We start from the raw sequence: 20,400 nt of genomic DNA, 5'->3' as shown, positions 1-20,400 counted from the left end.
TATATCTATGTCCAAATTTTCCTCTTCTTATAAAGACATCAGTCATTTATAAGAACTGGATTAGGGTCCACCTAATCCAGTATGACCTCTTCTTAACTTGACAACATCAACTCTATTTCTAAATCAGGTCACATTCACAGGGAGTTAAGGCCTGAATATATTTGGGGGGGGATATAATTCAACCTTCAACAGACTCTAAGTTGTAGCCACATTTTCCTTTTCTTATGAGTCCTTCCCTGGCCAGGCTCCCTAGACCAGACAAAGTGAGGGTTCATGCCATGTGCTGCTCCATCATGACACTCAGCTAACATTATGGTTATTGCTTCTTTAATGGTCTCTCTTCCCAGCTCTGAGGGACTGGAGCAGTTTATTCCTTACTGACCACTGTAGCCCCAGCACTTGGCACAGTGCCCAGCTGTGACAGGGTCTCAGTAAATGCTTGCTGAATAAATTAAACCACATACACACATGTTATAAACATGTTAATTCTATTTGTATGCATGGACACATACAGTCTACATGTATGTACAAACATGTAAGTCAAACAGACACATGAAAAGTATAGAGGCATACAAATGCCAGGCCCTGAACACAGTCCAGCAGGTTCCAATTAGTCAACCGGTAATGACTGCGTTTCTAAAAAGTCCAACTCTTTTCTAAGTCTGCTGGGAGAGACAAAAAGGGGTCACTTATGGTCTCCTGTCCTCAAGGGACTGACAGGCTAATTGGAAAAACAAGACTTATATGATGAAAGATACTATAGAATTTAGTTTTATTTTGTGAGTTGAAGGCTCAGAGGAAGAGGCTCTTAGTATGAGCTGGAGTAGTCAAGGGAAAACTCCCTGAGGGAGGTGAAAGTTGAGCATGTCTCTTGTGTGGGCAGGACTTAGACAGATAAGCAAGGAGAGAAGAGAGATGAAGAGGAGAAAGGAGAGGTGAGGAGAAGAGAGGAGAAGAGAGAGCATGTGTAAAGGCCCAGGGGCCTGTTCACAGGACCAGTCTGAGAGGAGGACCCCACGATAGTAGTTGAAGTATGAAGGGGAGATCTAGATGCCAGGAGCCTTCAATGACAAGCTGAAGACCTGCAGCTTCAGGTAGTCCCCTTTCTTCCTGCCAGGTGCAGGGAGCAATTTCTCCAGAGCCTTGTGACCCAGGCTTCAGGGGCCTGGGTGTGTGCAGGGATGTGCTGTGTACCTCAAGCTGTGTTCACACAGGGGCAGTCCCTGGCAAGTCTCTTCTTCTCCCTCCGGAGCTGGGAATCTGTGGGTAGCAGCAGCTCCTGCTGGAAGGACAGGGTCAAACACAATGACTGGTCTCTCCACTCACTCTCCCCTGGGAGAAGTAAATGACAAGCTAGCAGAAAGCTTCTGTAACAACTTAGTTGGCAGAGCAGCCCCTGACAGCCACTAATGACAGGGTGCAGTGGGTGGCCAATGGGTAGAGAGGAAGTCTCTCAAAGTTCCCTTCCCAGCCCCCAACCCTGGCACCGAAGGTCCCCCAAAGGATCAGCAACTCAATAGTTGGACTCGGCAAGCAAGAGAGGACAGAGTGCCCATCCCCACCAGGGAGGATGGAGAAGTGGTGAGCTCCTTTTTTGATTATATTTTTAAAAAAAGATTTTATTTATTCATTTCAGAGAGGAAAGAGAGGGAGAGAAGTGGGGAGGAGCAGGAAGCATCAACTCTCATATGTGCCTTGACTGGGTAAGCCCAGGGTCTTGAACTGGTGACCTCAGCATTCCAGGCCGATGCTTTTATCCATTGCGCCACCAAGGGTCAAGCAATGAGCTCCTTTTTTTGGTTCTGTGAGAAATGATTATCTGTTCTCTCATCCAGCAAGGACAGAAAAGGATGTGTCTGGAGGTCAAGAAGCAAATGCAAGGCCTCTACTACCCTACAGGCCTCCTCTCTAACCTTGAAATTGTTCATCTCCTTGTGATGTGGGCCAGGAAGTAGTGGTTGTCATGGGAGTTTGGAGAAGCCACTAAGAAGAGAGTGGAGACTACCAGAAAGAGGAGAGGGGCTGGGGATTAAGCATGGGAAATTTGGTCTGAGCAGCTTCTTCCTGTAGACAACCCATCCCTATTCCTTCATGTGCTGCTCAAAAAGGCCCCCAGGGGGAGTAGGAAAGAGTCAGACAAGCTCTCTGTTTGGCAGGTTAAGCGATTTTCTTGAACCTGCAGTGATAGGATTCTGGAAAACCATTGTCCTGGGGCTCCTGGGTGAGGTCACTGAAGAGCAGCTGGACCAGCAGGTGAGCTGAAGGCAGAGGCAAGGGAGAGAGGAATAATCACTGGCTTCTGGGCATCGTTTCTGCTGCTTCCTCTTGGTGACTCTGGAGGCAGCCCCCTACAGGGACCAAGAGCAGGGTAGGTGGTCCAAGCCACATGAGGCAGGAAATGTGAGAATAAGTGATCACCCCAGCTGGAGGGATGGCCTACCACGTAGGCAAGATGGAGAGAGAAGGACAAGAAAAAGCCCTCAATTAGACAAAAAATACAGATGGAAGGGACAATACCAAGGGGGCAGTGGCAAGGAAGGGGAGTTTGGGGGGACAGGCAAACAGGAAAAAGCTGGGGCATGCTGACATGGGGCTATCTCTCAGGCCACAGAGACTCTACAATTCCCCAGCCATGCCCACTTGGGAGCCCAGAGACAGCCTTGCTGTTGGGCAAATAAGTTTATAAAATTTGTGTTATTTGATTTTGCTCACTTTTATTGTTAAAAATGGCCACTGCCCAAGTGAATTGTGCTGCCAGGTGATACTGCTAATTACCTTCCTGCTTGGGAAGGGGGTTTGTTATGCTAATGTGTGCTGGAGGAGGAGTTTTGCACCAAAAAGTTTTAAGAAGAAGAAGAAGGAGAAAGGAGAGCTAGGAGGCCATGTTTTTGCAGAAAAGAAGCAGCCAAGATGGCAGGTGCTGAAGGAGAAGCCAGTTTGTGCAGAGAGAATGAGATGGAGAAACAGAGGTGACTGAGGTTAGCAGGACCTTCGATTCTAGGAAAATCCAGATGTCAGTAGCTTTGTGAGCCCTGAATGAGTGGGTTTTGGAGCCCAGTGTGTTTTTTATTTGCCAGCTGGGTGCGAGGCTAGAATAAAAGGTATGGCCCACCAGTTTTCAGCTCTGCTGTTTCTCTACAGTCTGTCCGAATCTAATGGGAACCTGCGTGTGTCTGGCTGTGATGGCCGTGACTACTGGCTTTACACTCGCAAAGGGACGATCGGGTCTTTCTTGGCAGCCCCCTGCCCAGCACTTCCCAGGATTCAGTCCCCTAGCACAACAGCATTTATTCAGGTTTATCCTGCCACCAGCCACTGATCATGAGCAACCAGGAAGTCTGAGGCCAACTTTCCGTGCTTGCTTTCCGTGGAGGAGGGAACGCCACCCTCCTCCCTAGACAGCCCTGGCTAGAGAAGCTCCAAGAACTCTTCCCAGTCCCCCAGAAGCCCAGGAATGTCAGAGCCCACTCTCTGCCTTCACCTCCTCCCTAAAGAACCAGTCTCCCAGGTCACAGCCAAGACACAGGAGATGTGGGGGAGGGGGAGGCAGTCCTAGATGTCATGTCGCCTTCTCTCCTCTTCCTCTTTGTCTGGCCCCAAATGCCCTGCCCTTGCAGCGGGGCCCCAGGAGCTCCTGTAAAACCCCATTTCCTTTCCATTCAGTGACACAGTCCCTGCCTCACACTGCCTTTGACTTCCGTCCCACATCCTGAGCATTTCTAGGCCAGAACCTCTAGCCACCAAGATCACAGAAGCCTGCTGACCCCGCATTTCCAAGGAGGCAGGAACGCTAATTGGCATTAACAGAAACCAGGCCAACAGCTCACAAAAGATCCTCTCTTCCTGACCAGAGCCATGCCTGGGGCACAGCCAGCTTCTGGTGTCTGCTTGTGGGGGGAGGGGCACCTTCGAGTAGAGGGAAGGAGAGGGGGGCCTCTCACTGGGACTCTTTTCCTGGGGCTCAGATACACTCCGACTGCCTGCGTTCATATTCCAGAACCAGACTTAATATGTATGACTTTGGACAAAGAAAAAAATGGTGCCTCTGTTTTCTTGTCTATGAGAAGGTAATAAATACCACCTACCTCACTGGGTTGTCATGAAGATTAAATGCCATCGGTGAAAAGCTCACAGCACAGTCCCCAGCATGGAGTAAACACTCACTCAATAAATGGTCACTGCAGTTATATGATTGTGATTATTCTTTCCTGGACTCTGTACCCTTCCTTGTACGAATTCCCACTTCAGGACTTCAACACTGAGAAGAGAGAATGGAATAGAGCAGGCACCCCAGAGAGTTTACTGAATAGATGGAAGGAAGGAAGAGAAAGAAGGAAGGAGAAAGGCAAGTGGATGTAATTGTCACAGGTACAACTAATTTTATGGGTAGACAAGAAAAGACCCCACTCAATACTCCATTTAAAAGACTGCTTACAATTTCACCAATGTTGATTCACTCCTTTGAGTAAAGCACCACCCCCTCTTCATTGGTCCCCATTAAGATGCAAACAATCACACTTTAGTTTAAATGAGTTATAAGGTTAACTGGTGCAAAGAGGTGGTTTGAAAGCACTAGTCCTCAGTGGGAAGGAAGGGAATTTTGACATGGAAGGTGCCAAAGGGATTACACAACCTTGCAGGAGGCTGGCTGTAAGAAAATTGAGTGCAAGAAGCTGTGATTTCCCTTAGTAACAGTTCAGATGTGACTGAACCTCATATTCAAGAATGTCTTCCCTGTCTCCGCCCTAAATCCTTCATGCTATGGATTATAGAACAAAAGGATCCTGTATTTCTCCACATTCTAGGCCCAGCACAGAATATATGACTATATTTGTTCCTGAAGATTTTCTTTTTCTTGAGGTAGGAACTACCCATGTGCTATCTCAATCCTAAAGTGATTTTCATTTGCTGGGAAAATTTGCAGACTATCTGTTGCCAGTCTGGGGTTAAACACAGAGGGAAATCTAAATGCAATTTTCCTGTCTGAGAAGCAGTTACAATATTTTTAAGCAATCGAGGCTTCAAAATTTCAAATTTAACATACAGTTAGGCCTCAGCCACAAGAACGACCAATTTTGCAAAGTTTACCAAACAGTGGACTGTCTCAGGGGCTCTCCCCCGAGTGCTGCGTTTTTGAGTGTTCCATAAAGGAAGGTGTTCTGGGAGGCGAGGTGCAGTTTTGTTCTTGTTGGCTTTGGGCTGGGGCCTTTTAAAGTAAATGTTACATGGGGGAAATAAGAGGAAAGATGTTATAACAAAGCATCAGAGCAATGGTACACTTTTAATAGCATTATTTATCAGCATTTATTGGCATTTGGAGTTAAACACTCTGGTCCATCCCCGTTGAGTGTTTGCAGTACATTTAAAAGACTTGTCTTGCCTTTGGCACAATGAAGATGACCCAGCTAGGGTCCTTGTGCCATTTCACAGAGGTGGACTATTGGATGCTGGGACAGAGAGCTCGGATTCAGAGACCATGGCTCGTCCCTACCCTCCCCTAGCTCATTCCCTTGGCCCGGAGAACCCAGTCTGCTTCATTAGTTTCCCTCAGGCCTCACCCACTGCAGCAAGCAGACAGAGGACTCTCAAGACATGTGAATCATGCTGCCTGCTCTCCAGAGGCTCCCAAGGGGGCAGTGTTAGGGGACCCATCTCTGTAGCCACAGCTGATTGGGCCCTTACCAGGAACCTGGTGGATGATCCACAGGCCAGGAACCTCTGCTGGGGCTGGTGGGTAGAAAGAGGTGAGTTGAGTCAACCAGACTTTCTCTTTGGGGAATCTAAACAGACAAATATAAATACTATCATTTGCCTGTGCAGCACCCCTTTCACATTTTTCTGGTACAGCACCCCTATATTCTTTGGGGAGCAACTTTTCTATCTTTTTTAGTCCCTAGAGTTTAGGTGAGCTGGTACCAGCTGCAGAATCAGGGGTAGAGCCCCAATCCCAGGTCTGGCCCATCAGCAGATGTTATCCTCTGACCCCAATGATGGCTTCAGCATAGGGAAGTGAGTTAACGAAGGTACTGGTCTGGCTACTGTAACAGAGAGACCCATACAGCAGTGACGTAACAAGATACAAGTTTGCTTCTTTCTCACATAAAAGCCCAAGTGGTTGTAGTAACTAACTGTGCTCCACGGAATTCTTCAGGAACCCAGGCTCCTAGAGGTCAGTCTCCTCAAACCAAGACCACCAGCCAGCCAGCCAGGAGGCAGGAAAAAGGAAGGGGGAAGGATGATCTTTCTTTTTAAGGGAACAGCCTCAAATTGCACATGTCACTTTTGCTTACATCCTATTAAGCAGAATTTAGTCCCAAACCACATCTAGAGAGGCCATATGGTCAGCTAAAACCTTCTACCACATTGGACGGAGAGGAGAATGGCTATTCTGAGACAACCAGAGGCCTGTGCCGCAGCAGGCATCCTGTCCCCATGACGGGACAGTCTGTTCAAAGATGGAATTGACATAGAGGAAGGAAGAGAAGACGGGTACCAGAACATGGCTGGGGCCCACAGGTCCAGCCGTGCTGGAAGCCAGTTCTACTTCTGACTTTTCAGTTCTGTGAGCCAATAAATTTCTTCTTTCCTCCCTCCCTCCCTCCCTCTCTTCCTTCCTTCCTTCCTTCCTTCCTTCCTTCCTTCCTTCCTTCCTTCCTTCCTTCCTTCCTTCCTCCCTCCCTCCCTCCCTCCCTCTCTTCCTTCCTTCCTTCCTTCCTCCCTCCCTCCCTCCCTCCCTCCCTCCCTCCCTCCCTCCCTCCTTCCCTCTCTTCCTTCCTTCCTTCCTTCCTTCCTTCCTTCCTTCCTTCCTTCCTTCCTTCCTTCCTTCCTTTTCTTTTAAAAAATACTTTAATGTGGGTTTTTGGCACCTGAACCTCAAGATTTCCGGCTAATTCATGGCAAAATCAGTAGGTAAAAGGTCATAAAGTACAAAGAGGACAAAAGGATCATGAAATGGGAACCAAAGTCATAAAGAAACAGGACCCTCAAGGTAGAGAAAAGCAGAAGCCACAAGACACAGGAAAAATACAGAATCAGTGGGTGAGAGGGGACCAGGGGGGGACACAGGGAAGCTAAGCGGCCTGAGCTCCCACCTCCCCGCCAGAGGTCCCTCCCGCCAAGCCACTTTGAGGTTCAAATTACCTCCCAGTTCAGTTGCAATGTATGGGAAGTTGTATTATTGTTCAAAATAGTTGCTGTCCCTCCCTTGGGTACCCTTTCTTAAGGAGGGATACAATTCCTTCCCATTGATGTCAGGCTTGGTCCTGTGATTTGCTTGGTCAATAAAATGTCAGGGGAAGCTTTAAGACCCAGTCGGCTCTTCTTGTCAGCCTGGGCTCCAGAAGAAAGAAAACATGGAGCAGATCTTCAGCTGGCCCATGGCAGCCATGTAACATCGGGGAGAAATGCCCATTTGTCACAGGCCACTGAGATGTGGGCACTGTTCGTTCTTGCAGTGTAAATGAAGCCAGACACTGTCTGTAAGGCCTGAATACAGTTCCTGCTCAACTTGAAGTTGTATTGTTCACCTTTCCCTGGGTTTTCAGGCACGTATTTCCTTATAGTACAACCTCTCCTGATAGCCAACAGGGAGTAGACCTTGAACAATCGCCCCGAGACATAGCAACTTTGGAGAGCAGTACTCATTAAGCCAGAAACGACAGGCCAAGGTTTCATGACCAAGTACCCCGTATTACCATGTCCCTTTCTTTTCCTAAATATTTATTATTATTTATTGATTGATTTTGAAGAGACAGGAAAAGGGAGAAAAAGAGAGAGAGAGAGAGAGAGAGAGAGAAGCACCCAATTTGTTGTTCCACTTGGTCGTTCATTGATCGGTTGCTTCCCATATGTGCCCTGACTGGTGATTGAATCCACAGCCTTGGCGTTTTGAGACAACATCCTAACCAGCTGAGCTAACCGGCCAGGGCCCAAGTCCCTTTCCAATTCCTATTCCCCAATACTTCCTATACCCCTAAGAGGACATGGAATAGATCTGAATATTATAATTGCATTACTTTAAGTAATTTTATATTTATACATTTTACTAAATTCCTATAAAACAAAATCAGAAATGGGTCAGTTTATAGATGCTGACTTCTCAAACTCAGAGCTGTTTTAGGTTTGAGTACATGCTGCACTCGTAAAGATAACCATGATGGTGACAGAAATTGGTGTGGCATGTTTATATTTCCAAAGCATGTCACCTAGTTGCTTGCCTTAAGTTCACAATAGACTGCAAATAGCCTCATTTTACATACATACAGGAAGACTGGGAGTGAGAAAGTAGGAGTGACTATACAAATTATGGAGCTGCTTCTGCATTTCCTGGCTCCTTGTCCTGCTTCTCCCCTCCCTGTGACATTAGTCATGGCAGGAGAACACCTACCTGTGTGACAGGAGCTTGAGAAAGGCAATCAGAGACACTCCTGATTTGAATAAATAGCTGAATGCATGAAGATATGACTAAATGAATTGATAGATGGAAGATGGATAAATGGATGAGTAAACTGATGGACAGATCAATGTGTGGATGGGTACATGGATGATGAATAGATGAATGGCTGGGTGGATCTCTATTGTATGGGTGGATGGGTAGATGGATGGATGGAATTCCTGTGGTCTGAGGGAAAAGGCAGCAGTGTTCTCCCAGAGTCTGGAAAGTGTACTCAAACCCCGAATACCCTACCACCCAGAAGGCTCTATACAGTACTTGCCAGTATCTCAATACTTAGTCTGTCTGCCCAAGTATTTTAATTCTTCCCTCCCCAGAAAATAAAATGTTTTACCCACAAGTTAGTCTATTGTTACTGTACAGCTTATTAGCCATGTCTACTTCACATCTCCATGCCTTAGTTTTCTCATTGTAAAATTGAGCTGAAAACAGCATCTCCTTCCTAGGGTTGTTCTGGGAATACATAACATATAGAGATCATTTAGTAAAGTGCTTAGCATGCTATAAGTTCTCAATAAATAGTTACTATTAGAATTACTATTCCCTAAAGTTCAGGATGGTTGCCTGTGGAAATCAAGGTAAGTCCCCACTAAGCCTACTATATTGTGATTACGGTCTTCAGCCCTTTTTCATTAGTGGTTGAATCTGTAATAATACAATAACCTTTATTTTATTACACAGCCCTTGGAAATTGAGGGTTTCCTCCATGTCAATTAATTCCTCCGCAGCCCACATTGGCAGTGACAATCAGAATGTCAAAATGTCTCCGAGGATTCCTAGGAAATCTGAGGCACTTCACGAGGAGCCTGCCCAGGTGAGAGACCAGCCGGAGTGAATCCTTAATGCACTTCACAGGAAGGGGGACTCTTTCGAAATGCTAATACAATCAACCTGAAAGGCAAACCTCAAGCTTCCTGCGCAGTGATCAGAGAGGTGCTCCCAGCTCTCCGTGAGGAGGCCAGAGGCTGTCTTCCTCGCCCTGCCTGCCAGGAAGGAGCAGCCCATCCTCAGCAGAGTGCAGCTGCCAAGCAGGGTCCTCAGGTACTTCCTGTCGCAGCCAGAGTGGCGCCCAGACTGTCTCTGGCCACCAGGACCCAGGTCTGCTCCAAGGGGGCAGCACATTTCTGGAGGAGGCTTAGCCAAGAAATTGCCATGGAGTGAGAAAGGAGATAAATGGATGTCTGGATGAATGAGAAAATGCCTAACTCCCAGCGTTTGCCCCTGGGACCCAGTTTATAGCATCCTCTGGTGCCTCAGTTCAATCCCTGCTCCCCCTCTTCCTAGCCGTGTGGACTTGGGTACATTACTTAACCTTGCCTGCCTTTCTTTTCTCATTTGTAAAATGCATGTAATAACAACACCTACCTCCTAGGATTGTGTGAGGATTTAATGATTTAATAAAGCAGTGAGAACAATGCCTGGTGCATGGAAAGCACTGTGTGCTCTCGTTATGATTCATTCTTTCTTATATTCCTTCATTCATGCATGCATTAATTCTTCCACCCATCCATTTACTCCTGCACTCATGCATGCATCTATCCAACATCCCAGCCGAACCTCTGATGAGGTCAGGTGAAAAATGAATTATAAATATTAAGGTTAGGTCTGAGAGATAAAGAGCTATCCTGGAGAGCCTGGGGAAGGTATCTTAAACCTCCACTTTGTGCAGGCAACATTCTACCAAGTCTCTAACAGTATGCCTTTGCTCATGGGGTTTTCTCTCTTCAGATACTTCTCCCCCTCTTATCCCCTCTATAAACTCTTATTCATTCTCTGAGGTCCAGTTCAAGGATCACCTCCTGGCCCTGGCCAGGTAGCTCAGTTGGTTAGAGCATCATCCTAATACACCAAGGTTGTAGGTTCTATCTCTGGTCAGGGCACATACAAGAATCGACCAATGAATGCATAAATAAGTAGAATAACAAATTGATCTCTCTCTCTCTCTCTAAAATCAATAAATACATTTTTAAAAATTTATTTTAAAAAAACCCTCCTGGGTGAATCTTTTCTAATTTCCAGGTATAACTATTCTACATCTCCTCAATGAATGTTTGCTTTAATGAGTAAGTGATTGATTGAATGAATAAAAGCTCCCAGTACCCTTTGTTCATATAAATACTAACATTACAGCCTGTATCACGTTGTACTGTATTATAATTTGTCACTTGTGCTCTTCCTTCTTCCTGGAACACTTTCCCCTACAAGTAGGCCATTCTTATTTATCATTTAGGTCTTGGTTTAGAAGTCACTTCTTCCAGGAAGCCTCCTCTGACTTATCAAATATAGTCTTGGGGCCTCTCCTGCAAGCTCTCACAGCCCCAGCTCCTACCCTGTCACCGCACTGGTCACACTGTGAGATAATTCCTACTTCATCGAACTGCTGCCCCATGGAACGTAATCTTCCATGAGGTTAGGGACCAGATCAGTTTTGCTTACCATGACATCCTCAGCACCCAGCACCAGTAAAAGTGTCAGGTAAATGTGTCCACAGTTTGAACAGTGCTCCCAGTGGGTTGGGTGTTGCATGGCTGTATACGGCAGCCCTGCCCAGGAATGGTGCCCAACACTGAGTAAACACAGCAAGTATTTGGTGAATTCATTGATGGTCACAAAGCTCAGCAATCCCCAGGTCCCTGGGCCTTGTGTCTCCTGTTGATGCTCTAGGCCTCTCCTGGAGGGGACAAAGGTGTTACAGGCTCTCCCCTTCCTCCTCTGTTGGGAGGTTTTATGTGTTTGGGAAGCTTGAAGGGCACCTCGTGGGAACTGGATGTTGGAATAAAATAAGACAGAGAAGGCCGCCTCCCTGAGTGTGAAAGGAAGGACGCTGCCACTCTCACCTTGATACCTGGACACGCTGAGGGCTTCCTGGGGACAGTGGAGGCCCTGCCCACTGCCTGCCTCCAGCTCTGCAAAGGGCATCTCAAGTCCCTCTTCTCAAAACATTTAGGCATCTCTGGACTGACCTCACAGAAGGCAGAATAGAGGATAACCCAGAGCAGACCACATTTCAAATTCCAGGTCATTTCTTATTAGCTGTTTGGCTTTGGGCAGGTCGCTCAGCCTTTCTGAGTTTCATTCCCTCAACTCTTTAAGGATAATACCTCTCAAGGGAGGTATGAGGTTTAAATGAAACAGCGCATGTCACATGCCTGCCACAGAGTAAGTGCTGCACGAATGTTGCTGATGTTATTGTTGTTAATCATCTTCTCAGAGTTTGATGGGAGCTCAGAACAGATGTATAACAAGGCATTGATCCATCCCCACCTCAATCCAGCCCCTTATTGAGGCCCAGGGGAAAATGGGGATTTGTCAGAACCACAATCTGGCAGCAGAAACAGTACCTTCTGACACATCAGAACATCAATTGCATTGTCAGTAGAATGTGACCGTCGAGTGGGAACTTACCTTGTTCCTATCAGGAGTGGAGGTGAGACTGGACCTTGGACTGAAATTCAGCATCTGTTTGGCCCTTTCCAGTCATGTAAACTTGGGGGGGGGGGATTCTTAGCTTCTATGAACTTCACTTTCCTCACTGAAAAGATGGGAGTAATCAGAACAGTTCTTGCCTTAATGTGAAGAATCAAAAAGATAATCAGGAAATGTAAGGAGAGCACTTAGTACCCTCTTTGACTCAGAGTAACAGAGTAGTAACTGTTCATTATTATTTTATTTTATTAGCAAGTCTTAGGGTATATGATTGTTGGGAGAGGGAGGACTTAAACTGTATCCTTGATAGAGGCTATTATTCTTCCTGGAAGTTCAGGCTCTGATGCTTCTGACATGGGCACACCCTCCCGACTCCCTCCCACACTGCACCTCCTACTCCACCCAGGCAAGCTGTGGCCTGCCTCTCCTTTTCTGATGACCCCACTAAGGGACACAAATCTCAGAGCTCTCTCTAACATTCCAGGGTCTGTGGAATGCAGTTCTTACCCAATGCCAGAGGGGCCCAGGCTCCCCCAGGGTGGGCTGCCTTCTGGTGCTTGTTCTGTCTCCCACAGCCATCAGAAACCTGTTTGGACCATATTGGATGACAACACACAGCTAGGTGACTTCTCTGGGCTTTGCTCTACTACTCTGCAGCCAGAACTGGTGGCCAGTCCTTGGGATGTCCAAATGACATAGGTTTTATTCCCAAACTGACATTACCAACCTCACCCCAGTGACATTGAAAGAATTGTTTGCCCCCTAGGTTCCAGAGCAACCTGGATAGGCAGGGCCCATCCAGTCTGTCATACCTGGGAGGGAGCATTCTAATGCTGGGGGGTTAGAGAAGAGGGGAGGACCCCCTGGCGACACTCCTGGTCCTCATGTCTCCCACCAGCTTCTTTACAGGAGCAGATTTGGGATCCCCCACCTCCAGGTGCCCAGAGGCCTGAGGAATTGTTGGCACCGCTGACTCTGACATGTATAACTGCAGGAGACGCCAGTTGTCTCCTCCAGAGGCAGGCTAAAAATACAAAGAAGCAAGGGCCCTTGGTAATGGAGACTTTAAGAGCCTGTGACATGTGGCAGTGGCTGTGCGGCTGCTAATGAGCTCCAAGCTGGTCGATGCAGGAGCCCCGAGTGAACATGTGGGCTGGGAGCAGGGATGGGGGTGTCACTCAGCATTTGTCCATCCTGGCTCAGAAATCTGGAATGTCGGTATGGGCCAGGTGCTTGGGGACCAGCTCGAGCAACTCCTTGATGTCTAGATAGGGATACTGAGGCCAAGTGACAGGAGGTTGGAAGACATATCTGGAAGAGGCAGAGGCCTCAAGGGCCCCTAGCCAGACCCCTGCCTCCTTGGCTCCCTGTCTTGCCCCAGCCCTGTGCCTCTGAACCCAACACAGAACCTGCACCAGGAGACCCTGGCAAATGGGTAAGAATTGACCAACTCAATTAACAAATGAATAAGCAAATGAATAAATATCTTCCGTATTTCAGTGCGAGCTCCCCATTGATGGGGACTGTTACTTAGTCACCCTGTTACTCTAGGAGTACCTGGCACAGAGTCAGCCCTCAAACACTGCTTGTTGAATAAATGAACACCCCATCTGCTTCTTGATCTACTCCCCTTCCTTAGTGTGGAGATAGAAAGTCTACAAAAATTGTGCCTGGGTCTCTTTCCATTGGTCCTACCACTCAAAGAGCCAAGGAATGGTCCCATTGACCAGAGAAAAATGACCACAACACTGCAGACATTTCTTGAATACTTAGTAGGCAAAGTTCTAAGAACTTAGCACAAATTGTCTCTTTAGTCCTCATATCAGTCTTATGAATTAAGTTCATGATTATACCCATTGTACAAGGAGGAAGCTCAAGGGCTTGAGAGCCGGTGTGACTTACCCTGGGTCACACCTCTAGGAAAAGGTGGGACCAGGATTCAAACCTGGATTGGTCTGCCCCAATCCCTCCCTAACCACTGTGATAACCCACCTCCCCTAAAGTATAGCAGAAGAGGAGAGGAGAATTGTGGGCCAGAGGAAGCTATGCAGAATGGAGGCAAAAATACCTCCAGGGCCCATAAAGTGTTTGATAAATTCTAGGAGAAGAATAGGAAGAAATAATAAGCATTTGTCAGAGTCTTTTGTAGCACATAAGAGGCTTTCCCCTGCATTCTCTCATTTGATCTTCACCACAGGCCTGGGAAGAAGGTATTGTCATTATCTACATTTTACTGGCGAGGAAAGTAATGCTCCCACAGCACCCACCTTGTCCTTGGCAGGCTGCGTAGCTCAGGGGTAGGGGGCTGGAGAGTGGTGTCAATATAAGGACTTGTTTCTCATCTCCTGGAGGTTGGTATAACTCCTTTCCAAACTGTCCTTGGCTCACAGGGTAAAATAAATCTAAGCTGAGGCCATTCTGACATTCCTGAGCTCCCTATAATCACAATGGAAAGACCAGCAGGGGGCAGAGGCCAGAGCAAATGCTGCCTCCTCCAAGGAGCCTGTCCAGACCTGCCGCCTCAGGAATCTCACTCTTCTCTGAGCTGTCCATCTCTCCCATTTCTTTTGGCAGCCCCTCCCAAAACAGGGCAGAGCTGGTTGTTTCTGCATCATCACAAAGGTATTAGCCAACAACTAGCTACCTTTGGCTGTGGGAAAGTAAACAAGGGACCTCTTTGCTGTTGCGCGGTTTGTGATGCTATAAGAATAGAAAGTATGCGTGGAATGAAACCAGCACCCCTCCCCCTCTCCGGGCCCCTCTGGCTTCCCAACTCCTCTGTCAGCTCCTTGACCATCAGAGCATGTGGCCAAGGTTGGGCACACAGTGGGTGTGGTGACATTTTTTCCTAACACCCCCCCCCCATGAGAAATGTAAATTCAGATGTAACATGATAGAGGACTGGACGGGGCTCCTGTCTGATGCCTGGTCCGGTCGCAGTTCTCAGAAGTTAATGGGGGTGTCAGGAAGTGACTGCCCTGTGATTATCTGGAACTTCCTCAGTTCAACATAGGGGTGCTGTATACAGCAAAGGTCTTTGCTTTTTGTGTCAGTTTAGATGGATGAACAATATTGTTTTTCCTAATGTGGTAAAAACGAGAACCCAGACTTCATGTGATTGAATTTAGGGACTCTATTGAATACATACATTAAGTTCTTACAGTATTGTGACTGCAAAGGGGGAGACAGGGTAGGATTTATGCAAACATTCAAAAAACATCTATGGAGCCCCTGCTGTGTGCCAGGCACTGTGACAGGCTAGGAGGACACAGCAGTGAGCCAAGCAAACATTCCCTGTTATCAAGAGTTTCCAGTCCAGCCTGGCTGTGTAGCTCAGTTGGTTAGTGTCATCCTGCTATACCAAGGTTGCAGGTTCGATCCCTGGTCAGGGCACATACGAGATCCATCCAATGAATGCATTAAAAAAGTTTCCAGTCCAGCAGGGGACTGGTAAGCAAACTTCACAGGGTGGTAGGTGTTCCTACAGATGGGAGAGGGATGTTGTTAAGCACTATGTGCATGGAAGTCCACAGGAAACACCTGAACCAATCAGGAGAGAGGAAGCCTCCAAGAGGAGGTGGCACCTGGACTTAGTCCTAAAGGACGTACAGGAGACAGATGATATAAAGATGATTAACTTCTGGATGATTGCCCTGGAACCTGGGTTCTGCTACTTCTAGCTGGTGACCCTGGGCAAGTCACTTGACTGCTCTGTGCCTCAGTTTCCTCATGTACAAAATAAGGATAATCATGGTAACATATCCCAACTGGGGATGTAAGGATTAAGTGAGTTAATACATATAAAGCACTTAGAACAGTGCTCGGCAAATGGCATGCATCTACTATATGTCAACTATTATTATCTTTACCTTGTAGATTGTTGTGAAGATTAAATAAGATAGCATTTGGGAAGCACTTAGCACAGAATGAGTGCTCCATAAATGTATGCTGCTGTTATTTTTGTTTGCCAATACTAGCCAGGTGGATGGGAGGGGTGAGGAGGAGAGGAATCCAAGGCAACACCATATGCAAAGGCCTGGAGGCCAGAGAGAGTCTGGTGCATTTGGCAAAGTTTAGAAGCTCAATTAGACTGGCGCATAGCCTGGGTCCCAGGAGTGATGCAGGATGGGACTGGGGAGGTGGAGGCAGGGGCACTGGGAATAATGAGCTTCCCTTCCCTCACAAGGAGCTCAGCTGAGAGTGCCCAGGCTCATAAAGGCTTGTCTGGGGACTGGCAGTGGGGGGGGCAGGGCAGTATGAGGGTGGGCTGCTCTGCTCCTCCCCCACCCTGCCCAGTGTCACTGCATGGAGCCGCTGGCTGTCAATTAGGCAGCCTCAGTGCAAGAGACTCTCTTTCCTCATGCGATACATGTCACATCCGGGAATGATCAAAACAGCTTTGCTTTGGCAAAATGTCTTGTGCTGCGTGTTTGTTCTTTGGTTTCTTAGTGTAACTCCTGTTGTTCCTGAGACACCTGTGATTTGCTGGTCCCTGACAGCCATTACCAGCTCAAAGTCTCTGCCTACCACACAACCCACCTGGTGGTACCCCCATTCCTTTCTCTGCCATTCCCGGAGCACTAAATGCCTCTCTGGACCACAGGAGCTGAGGCTGGCACTGAGTCAGACGCAGCAGCAAGCTAGCCAATTTTAGTAATCACCTCTACCATTGGCAATTCCTATTGTGTACCAGGTGCTTGAGCACCTTCCTAATCTGTCCAACACCTACAGTTAGGCCTTATTATCTCTATTTTACTGAGGCACAGTAAGGCTAAGAAATTGGCCCAAGTCCACCTAGTTAATAAGTGGCAGAAGTAGAATTTGAACCCAGAACTCTTGGCCATCATAGCCTACACACTTGCTGCCACACCAGGCTGCCTGTCTCCAGCTCACCACTCCACAGCCTGCTGATTCTGAAGGGGGAGGTTTGCGGATGGCTGGGCATCAACACAGACAGGAGGTCAAAGGTGAAAAGTCAGTTCATCTGACCACAGGGGGCCCCTCACCTGTCTATTTCAGTCCGTGGACCCATCCTTTGGTGTCCACTACCCACCCTCCAAATCTCCCTTTGAGTTCATACATGTCAAGCATTTAATTCAAGTGAACTGTTATTATTATTAGTGCAATCACAGCCTTATGTAAGGCTTGAAGTCCCTTCCCTGTACCCTGACCCCTGTTTTCCCACTTTCTGAGACCTCTGAGAGGGTAGGAGCCATAAAAGGTACAGGTCCTGGGCATTCTGGTGCAGAGCAGAGCAGTTGCAGGTGCAGCTATCGGCCGGAGCAGAGCAGCGGTGCAGCTTGGTTTCCCACACTCCCACACACCTCCCCCTCAGGCGTGAGCCCCACCCCTTCGCCCGCTCCAGTTGCCCCCCACCCCGCAGACCCACCATCATTGGCAGCCAGAGCTCAAGGCTCCCCTGGGAGATGTGACCACTGAGAAGGCAGCAGGTGCTTCCCCAGCTAAAGCCAACAGACAGGAGAATGGCATGTGAAAAGCAATGGAGACTCACCCTGCAAGGGTGAAGGGGAGTCGTCCCCAGTGAACGGAACAGAGGAGGCAGCTGGAGCCACTGGTGCTGCTAACCAGCCAGCACCCCTAGCCAGGGAGCTAAGGCCAAGGGAGATGTTCCTTACAAGAATACTCCCAAGAAGAAGAAATTCTCTTTCAAGGAGCCTTTCAAATTGAGGGGCCTGTCATTAAGAGCAATCAGGAGGGTGGGGGTAAATCGCCTGTCTCCTCATCAGCAGAGGAAGAGCAGGAGCAGGGTAGATCGGAGCCTGCAGCCAGGAAGGCACTGCCCGGGAAGGAGGCTATTGCCATCTCCAAGAGCCAGGAGCCCCAGGCCACTGGGGCAGAGGCTAGTGCTGCCTCCAGGGAGGAGACACAGAAGAGGCAGGGCCCCAGGCTACAGAGCAGTCCACTCCCTTATGACCAGAAAGTGGCCCTACATCTGCCAGCAGGCAGAATGAGTACCTGGGTGGCAGCAGGTAGGTGAACTCTAAGCTACAAAAACTGTGCTGTCTGTCTAAGGTCACTGCCTAGACGTGGTGTCCTGGCTGCCTTTCTGTGCCTAGAAAGGAAGGGGCTGTTGCCCCCCTCCAGCCACATTCCCTTTTCTCCTTTCCCTCCTACGGATTCTCCCATCATCCACCTGGTATTCCTCTTAAGGCCAGTTGAAGATGGTCCCTTGCAGTTTACCAAGTTAGGTTCGTGATGTGGAATGCCTCTCCCCATGGCCCTACCTCTTTCCCTGTCCCCACCCCTGCAGAAAGCAATTGCTGGTTTTCTCCCCCAGTTCTTTTTTTTAAAATTGATTTTAGAGAGAAGGGAAGAGAGAGAGTGAACTGGAGACAAAAATATTGATCTGTTTCTGTATGTGCCCCGACCAGGGATCAAACCGGCAACCTTTGTGTTTCAGGATGATGCTCTAACCGACCAAGCTCTCTGGCCAGGGCTCTCCCCCAGTTCTTTTCCAAGTAGGTTTTGTTTATTTCCCAAAGCCCTGACCAGATGTGGGGTGCCTACACTCCCAAGCCCTGGGTATCCAGCCCTCCCCTATTGAGTTTTTAGTCTCTTGTGCTGTGCTTAGTGGCATCTGGGCTTGGGAAGGTCACTGCCTCGTTTAGGTTTTTATAAACGTCTCAAGTTCAAATCTCCAGCTTGTTAATCAAGTGTGTCTCCTTTTTTTTTTTCCTAAATGAGAGAGAGAGAGAGAGAGAGGGATAGACAGGAGGGGAGGAGATGAGAAGCATCAATTCTCTGTTGTGGCACCTTAGTTGTTCATTTATTGCTTTCTCATATGTGCCTTGACTGAGGGGTACAGCTGAGCCAGTGACCCCTTGCTCAAGCCAGCGACCTTGGGGTCATGTCAATAATCCCATGCTCAAGCCATTGACCCTGCAATCAAGTTGGCAACCCCACGCTCAAGATGGTGGGTCTGCGCTCAAGCCTGCAACCGCAGGGTTTCGAACCTGGGTCCTCAGTGTCCTAAGCTGACACTCTATTCACTGAGCCATCGCCAGGCAACAGTGTCTCTTTTCTGACTTGGTAAGCAAGTATTATGCTTGGAGGAGGTGGTAGTGGGAGGTGTGTAATGTGGAACAACTTCTTGTCTTTTCCCCCCTCCCATTATTGTAAATAACTTTTAATGGCTAAACTCCAGATTTGTACTTTTTTTTCTAATTTCTAAAATCATTCTCTTAATATAACATTTAGAAAGGGAATAAATGTCCCTCAAAAAAAAAAAAAAAGAGGTACAGGTCCTTCATTCTGTGATCAGCTCCTAGAGGGCAGAGCCCTGTCTGTCTTACTCACCCTTGTTTTCCCAGTGCCTTGAACTGCAGTAGATACTCAAGAAATGCTTTGAGATAATCATATCCACAGCTGCTCTGACTGAGCTGCACTGAGCACTGCACATTTGGTTGTGATAGGGACCACGTAAAGAGGGTGTTATTTTCCCTGCAGATGCGGAAACAGAGGTTGAGAAAGATAAAGTGATGATGAACCAAAGCTAGGAGGCATGGAGCCAGGATTCAAAACTCAGGACTATCTGGCTCCAAGGTTGTTTTCCTTACCAACACCCCCATTCTTTCCCCATTAATGTAATCAGTCAACAAATAACCCTTTCCCCATTAATGTAATCAGTTAACAAATAACCAATCAATCAATGCCCTCTGAGTTAGCTGTACCTGGCCTGACCCCTCCCACAATCTCCAGGACACTGGAGTCCTCTGCCCATCTTGCCCCCTCCCCTGGCCACAGGCTCAGAGCAATGTCTCCCATTAAGGCTTATTATTTCTAATCTGCCTCAGTTCAAAGGAATTTCAGTTCCATTTCGAGTCAAGGAACAGTTCTCACTTTGCCTCTCTGACCCCCTCCCACCCCCACCTCCTCTTCCAACTGGCGCCAATAACGCAAGATAAATCTTTCCTCAGAAATATAATAGTTGTTCTTCCTCTTCCCCGTTGAAGCCTCTGCCAGGTAATTAGCATACGCTGACACCTTGATAGACGAAAAGAAAGGCATGAGATAATTCCCTTTTTCTTTAACCATCACAGTATGAAGCAGTCTTTCAATTTGCCAGTTACCCAATCCGGCATTCCTGAACACAGCCCACCATGAAACACATTATTCTAGCTGATCCTACCATCGCTGGTATTCATCACCAACCCCAGGTCACATGTGATGGGCAAATTCCCCCTCTTTATATTGACACCTCTCTGGTAGGAGGGAAAACTGGGGTTCAGATGCTCTGGAAATTGTGGGATGATAGGGTCATACGTGGTTGGGTATCCAGGGGGCCAGCTGGAGGCCTTGGGAGGACCCACATACCTACATAGCCACTTTCAAAATCCCTTCCCACGTCTTTTCTATTGCCAGAAAGAAGCTGGCCTTTGACCAGGGCTCTGGGAGTCCCTGCATTTGATGAATCAGAACTTCAGCTTGCAACTGGTGGTTTTCTCTCTTAACCACACACACACACACTGGGTTCATGGGCCTGGCATCTTGGGGTTGTGCCC

At 47.8% G+C, this 20,400-nt stretch overlaps 1 pseudogene; it reads left to right on the top strand.

Annotated features, from left to right (window-relative positions):
- The first annotated feature begins 1,050 nt into the window (after positions 1–1,050).
- The window catches only part of LOC136334016 (MARCKS-related protein-like), a 31,139-nt pseudogene continuing 11,789 nt past the window's right edge, over positions 1,051–20,400 (top strand).

Source organism: Saccopteryx bilineata, chromosome 4, assembly GCF_036850765.1.
Source record: "Saccopteryx bilineata isolate mSacBil1 chromosome 4, mSacBil1_pri_phased_curated, whole genome shotgun sequence".
NCBI lineage: Eukaryota > Metazoa > Chordata > Mammalia > Chiroptera > Emballonuridae > Saccopteryx > Saccopteryx bilineata.
The sequence above is the reverse complement of the archived record's forward strand: the minus strand, read 5'-3'. Positions and strand labels throughout refer to the sequence as shown.